The sequence below is a fragment of the Salvelinus sp. IW2-2015 genome, unplaced genomic scaffold (assembly GCF_002910315.2).
Source record: "Salvelinus sp. IW2-2015 unplaced genomic scaffold, ASM291031v2 Un_scaffold2727, whole genome shotgun sequence".
NCBI lineage: Eukaryota > Metazoa > Chordata > Actinopteri > Salmoniformes > Salmonidae > Salvelinus > Salvelinus sp. IW2-2015.
In genome coordinates, this window is record NW_019944031.1 from 33,663 (window position 1) to 39,669 (window position 6,007).

Genomic DNA, 6,007 nt, shown 5'->3' on the forward strand with positions numbered 1-6,007 from the left:
ATCAGATCTCTCTGTTGTTGTTGGTGTATAGGCCGTCTCAACAGAATCTCCTCTGTTGTTGTTGGTGTAGGCTTCTCAAAGAATCTCTCTGTTTGTGTTGGTGTATAGGACTCTCAACAGAATACTTCTTTGTTTGTTTGGTTATAGGCCAGCTCAACAGAATCTCTGTTTGTTGTGGGCTATCAAGTAGTACTTTGGCGTCTATCGTTAAGTATCCTGCTTTTGTTCTGTGTGTATAGGCGTCTCAACAGAATCTCCCTGTTTGTTTGTTGGTGTATAGGCCGTCTCAAGAGAATCCTCTGTTGTTGTTGGTTAAGCATCTCAAAGAATTCTCTGTTGTTGTGTGTGATAGGCCATTCAACAGAATCTCCTCTGTTGTTGTTGGTGTATAGGCATCTCAACAAGAATCTCTGTGTTGTTGGTGTATAGGCCATCTCAACAGAATCTCCTCTGTTGTTGTTGGTGTGATATGCCATCTAACAGAATCTCTCTGTTGTTGTTGGTGTATAGGCATCTCAACAGAACTCTCTGTTGTTGTTGGTGTATAGGCATCTAACAGAATCTCTCCTGTTGTTGTTGGGGTATAGGCATCTCAACAGAATTCCTTTGTTGTTGGTGTAAGCCTCAAAGATCTCTCTGTTGTTGATAGGCTCTATAGAATCTTCTGTTGTTCGTTAAGGCCGTCAACAGAATTCCTCTGTGTTGTTGGTGTTAGGCCATTCTACAGAATCTCCTCTGTTGTTGTTGGTGTATAGGCGTCTCAACAGAATCTCCTCTGTTGTTGTTGGTGTATAGGCTCTCAACAAATCTCTCTTGTCTGTTGGTGTATAGGCCTCAACAGAATCTCCTCTGTTGTTGTTGGTGTATAGGCATCTCAACAGAATCTCCTCTGTTGTTGTTGGTGTATAGGCCATCTCAACAGAATCTCCTCTGTTGTTGTTGGTGTATAGGCGTCTAACAAAATCTCCCTCTGTGTTGTTGGTGATAGGCCATCAACAGATCTCCCTGTTGTTGTTGGTGTATAGGCATCTCAACAGAATCTCCTCTGTTGTTGTTGGGTATAGGCCATCTCAACAGAACCTCTGTTGTTTTGGTGATAGGCTCTCAAAAATCTCTTTTGTTTGTGTATGGCCGTCTCAACAGAATCTCCTCTGTTGTTGTTGGTGGTATAGGCATCAACAGAATCTCCTTGTTGTGTGGGGTATCGCATCTCAACAGAATCTCCTCTGTTTTTGTTGGTGTATAGGCCAGTCTCAAAGAATCTCCTCTGTTGTTGTTGGGTATAGGCCATCTCAACAGAATCTCCTCTGTTGTTGTTGGGTATAGGCCATCTCAAACAGAATCCTCTGTTGTTGTGGTGTAAGGCCACTCAACAGAACTCCTCTGTTGTTGTTGTGTATAGGATCTCAACAGAATCTCCTGTTGTGTTGGGTTATAGGCCGATCTCAACAGAATCTCCTCTGTTGTTGTGTGTATAGCGGCCATCTCAACAGAATCTCTCTGTTGTTGTTTGTGGTATAGGCCAGCTCAACAGAATCCTCTGTTGTGTTGGTGTATAGGCCATTCAACAGAATCTCCTCTGTTGTTGTTGGTGTATAGGCCTCTCAACGAATCTCTCTGTTGTGTTGGTGTATAGCCATCTCAACAGAATCTCCTCGTTGTTGTTGGTGTATAGGCATCTCAACAGAATCTCCTCTGTTGTTGTTGGTGTATAGGCCTCTCAACAGAATCTCCTCTGTTGTTGTTGTGTATAGGCCATCTCAACAGAATCTCTCTGTTGTTGTTTGGTGTATAGGCCGTCTCAACAGAATCTCCTCTGTTGTTGTTGGTGTATAGGCCTCTCAACAGAATCTCCTCTGTTGTGTTGGTGTATAGGCCGATCAACAGAATCTCCTCTGTTGTGTTTTGTGTATAGCCGTCTCAACAGAATCTCCTCTGTGTGTTGTGTGTATAGGCCGTCTCAACAGAATCTCTCTGTTGTGTTTGTGTATACGGCATCCAACAGAATCTCCTCTGTTGTGTGGGTTATAGGCTCATCTCAACAGAATCTCCTCTTGTGTTGTTGGTGTATAGGCCATCTCAACGAATCTCCTCTGTTGTTGTTGTGTATAGGCTCGCACAGAATCTCCTCTGTTGTTGTGTATAGCCATCTCAACAGAATCTCCTCTGTTGTTGTTGTGTATAGGCACTCAACAGAATCTCCTCTGTTGTTGTTGGTGTATACGGCATCTCAACAGAATCTCCTCTGTTGTGTTGTGTGTAAGCATCTCAAACAGAATCTCCTCTGTTGTTGTTGTGTATAGGCCATCTCAACAGAATCCCTCTGTTGTTGTTGGTGTATAGCCATCTAACAAATCTCCTCTGTTGTGTTGGTGTATAGCATCTCAACAGAATCTCCTCTGTTGTTGTTGGTGTATAGGCCATCTCAACAGAATCTCCTCTGTTGTGTTGGTGTATAGGCCATCTCAACAGAATCTCCTCTGTTGTTGTTGGGTGTATAGCGTCTCAACAGAATCTCCTCTGTTGTTTGGGTATAGGCCTCTCAACAGAATCTCCTCTGTTGTTGTTTGGTGTATAGGCCACTCAACAGAATCTCCTCTGTTGCTGTTGGTGTCATAGACACAATTCCAACACGTTCTCTAGTAGAGTGATGTCCAATTTGTTGGTGTCAATTGCACTTAACTCCATGTTGTATGCTGTGTGGTGTGTGTGTGTGTGTGTGTGTGTGTGTGTGTGTGTGTGTGTGTGTGTGTGTGTGTGTGTGTGTGTGTGTGTGTGTGTGTGTGTGTGTTTGTGTGTTGTGTGTTGTGGTGTTACCGGAGATGTCGTCCAAAGCAGTGGCGGCCTCCATCGTCCAGAGGAGGATACATTGTATTTCAGAGAGGTCAAGGAAAGCGACATCGGCAACTACACCTGTGAGGTCACTTGGCGGGCGTGGTGCGCAGGACACAACCGAGCTCACGGTCACAGGTAAGATGGTAGTGAGGGAGCAGGGTGGTAACTTGTTTAAGGATATATTCACCTGAGCAGTTATCTTTTTCACTTTTTCCGTTCTATTTTTAGTGATATGTGTGGTAGTTGGTTGTAGGAGAGATTATCTCTCTCATTCACGCACACACATACACCACAAACATTTATATTCTCCTTCGCATTCAACATATTATGACGACTAATATACTTATGTTACAGGGTTAATGTATCACTTGTTACGGGTTATATTAGCGGGTTTTACGAGGGTTCTATTACGCTTGGTTACAGGGTTATTATGCTTGGTTACAGGATTAATTAGGCTTGGTTACAGGGTTAATTAGGCTGGTTAGGAGGTTAATTATTGTCTGTGGTTACAGGGTTAATTCTGCTTGGTTACAGGATAATTATGCTTGGTTACGGATTATAGGCTTGGTTCACGGGTTAATTATGCTTGGTTACAGGGTTAATTATCTTGGTTACAGGATTAATTAGGCTTTGTACAGGGTTAATTAGGCTTTGGTTACGGTTTAATTACGCTTGGTTACAGGTGGTTAGATTATGCTTGGTTACGAGGAGTTAATTAGGCTTGGTTAATAGGGTGTAATTTAGCGCCTGGTTAGGGTTCATTTCTTGTACAGGGTAATATGCTTGGTTACAGGATAATTGCTTGGTTACAGGGTTAATTACGACTTGGTTACGGGGTTAATTAGTCTTGGTTACGAGGATTAATTATGCTTGGTTCACGGGTTTAATTAGCTTAGGATGTACAGGGTTAATTTATGCTTGGTTACAGGGTTAATTATGCTTGGTTACAGGATTAATTAGGCTTGGTTACAGGGTTAATTAGGCGTGGTTACAGGGTTAATTATGCTTGGTTACAGGGTTAAAACAGAAWCAACTCAAAGGTTAACACACACACATCTCTCTACAGTGCTGTAGCCTCCTGCTGGTGTGTTAATTGCTGTTGGAGCGTTGGCCCATAATGCATTTCTTGGTCCAGATCAGCACATTAGCCAGCTGAGCACTGAGGCCCCTTGTACACAGACAGTTAAAGAGCCAGGACCAAGGTCAAGAACCAACACACACACAGGCACGCCTACGTGAATACACACGCCCTTGTATACACACACACTTGCATACACACATACTGTACACACACACGTATGCAAGCACACACACTTGCACGCATGTACGCACACACACACGCAAACATGCACTTACAAGTCCGCTGCACATGTACATTCTCCACAATGAGACACACAAACTCACAGCCGTGCTCAGTCAGCCTTAGCTGCAGGATGAGTTCCAGGGTTGAGGACATGCTCTACTCGGAGCAGCCCAGGTGCGTGCTCCGATGGCTGGGCATGAGGCAGTGGAGCATGGGGCCCTGCTTGTTCAACTGTGCTGATTAGGGTGGAGGGAAAGGTTAAACTCTGTTTTTATTTCTCTCTGTCTTTCTTTCTTTCCCCTTTTTACTCTCTATCGGTCCTCTCTCTCTCTCTACAGCTGATAGGTCGTGWCTGCCTTGGTTTGTTCTGTGAAAACCAGGAATCAGAAGAGTCTCTAGCAGCTAAAGGAGTCAGGCTGTGTAGACCATGCTACTGTTACTGTTACTGTTTACTTACTGTTTCCCTAGGCCTGGTTGAAGGCCTGTGTATTCCAGTGTAGATCTCTGTCTCCATATCTCCCTGTATATCCTGATACTGATAAGGCTGGTCATTAGGCTTGGGCGGTATACCGTATATACCACATCCTGGGGTATTTGGAAATAGCCACGTTTTTCAATACTGTTTAAACTATGTAATTGTTTTTTCAATACATTTCAATATTCATATCTACTTTTTAAGTAAATACCTGCAGTCAACTTGTGCAATACATTAGGAGAGTGCGTTCTTCATGTCACCTGTCACATCATTTTTCATAATGAAGCTTACCGGTAGTCTCCAGTCACATAGTGTTTGTTTACAAGCACACAACAACGAGAGACCAGAGCTTTGTTAGTCACTCACTGTTGTGCAGCACTCGGCATGTGATCTAGTTACAGTATAGAGTKCACAACGAAATGTTTGCCTGCTAGATATCTTATAACTATTAAGTTAACTGTCTAAAATGCTCTGCAGTTGAGGTTATGGTTTGGTCATTTATTAGCTAGTTAACTGTATACCTAAGTGGTTAGCTTCTTCCAAAATCAATCTTCTCTTGGTAACATCAGAGAACCCCCTCCTGGATCAAGAGCCTTGCTGTCTAATATGTGTTTAGTGTGTACAGCAAACTGTGAGTAGCATTTTTGAGTTACTTGTATAACTTTATGAGTTGGGATGTCTGTCCTGCAAATAGTTTAGGTCAGAGACTGTATAAAATGTTCGCAATGTGTTTGTTAGCATTTAGTTAGCATTCTCTATGGCATTTTACATATATTTGTTAGCATTGCTAACCTTTGGGGTTTTTAAATATCACCCTTCTGTTCAGAGGTGGTATTACTCAAAATTCCGGGATCGCACAAGGTAGGTATGAAGGTATAACAATCTGTACACCGCCCAAGCCTACTGGGCATTGGTCTTGTAGGAAAGGCACGGCTCCTTTCTCACTGAGCTGGAACAGGGAGATATACATTTCTCCTCCAACAACACCTCCTGTTGGACAAGGCAGGGGCGTGATCCCGGGAAGCCAAGCTTCCTAATAGGTCATTGATGTCCAGTGTTTTATCCCCGGAAGAGCTCAATAAGAATGAGGCCGATAGGAAATAGATACACAACAATTCCCTTAATCACCGCTCACATCACGGCTGTGTGTGTGACTGTATGTGTGTCCGCGTGCTCGTGTGTGCAGTGTACCACTTTGTGTGTGTATGTGTGTGTCGTACTGTATGTTCAGCACGGTGTGTTCTGCATGTCGGATTGCTTGTGTGTTCATTTATTTCTACTGTGTGTGCAGTGTGCAGTGTAGAGTATGTTGTGTGTGTGTGTGTGTGTTTCTGTGTGTGTGCCTCTGTGTGTGTGTCTATGTCAATCAAATTCAGTCAATCAAATGTATTAAT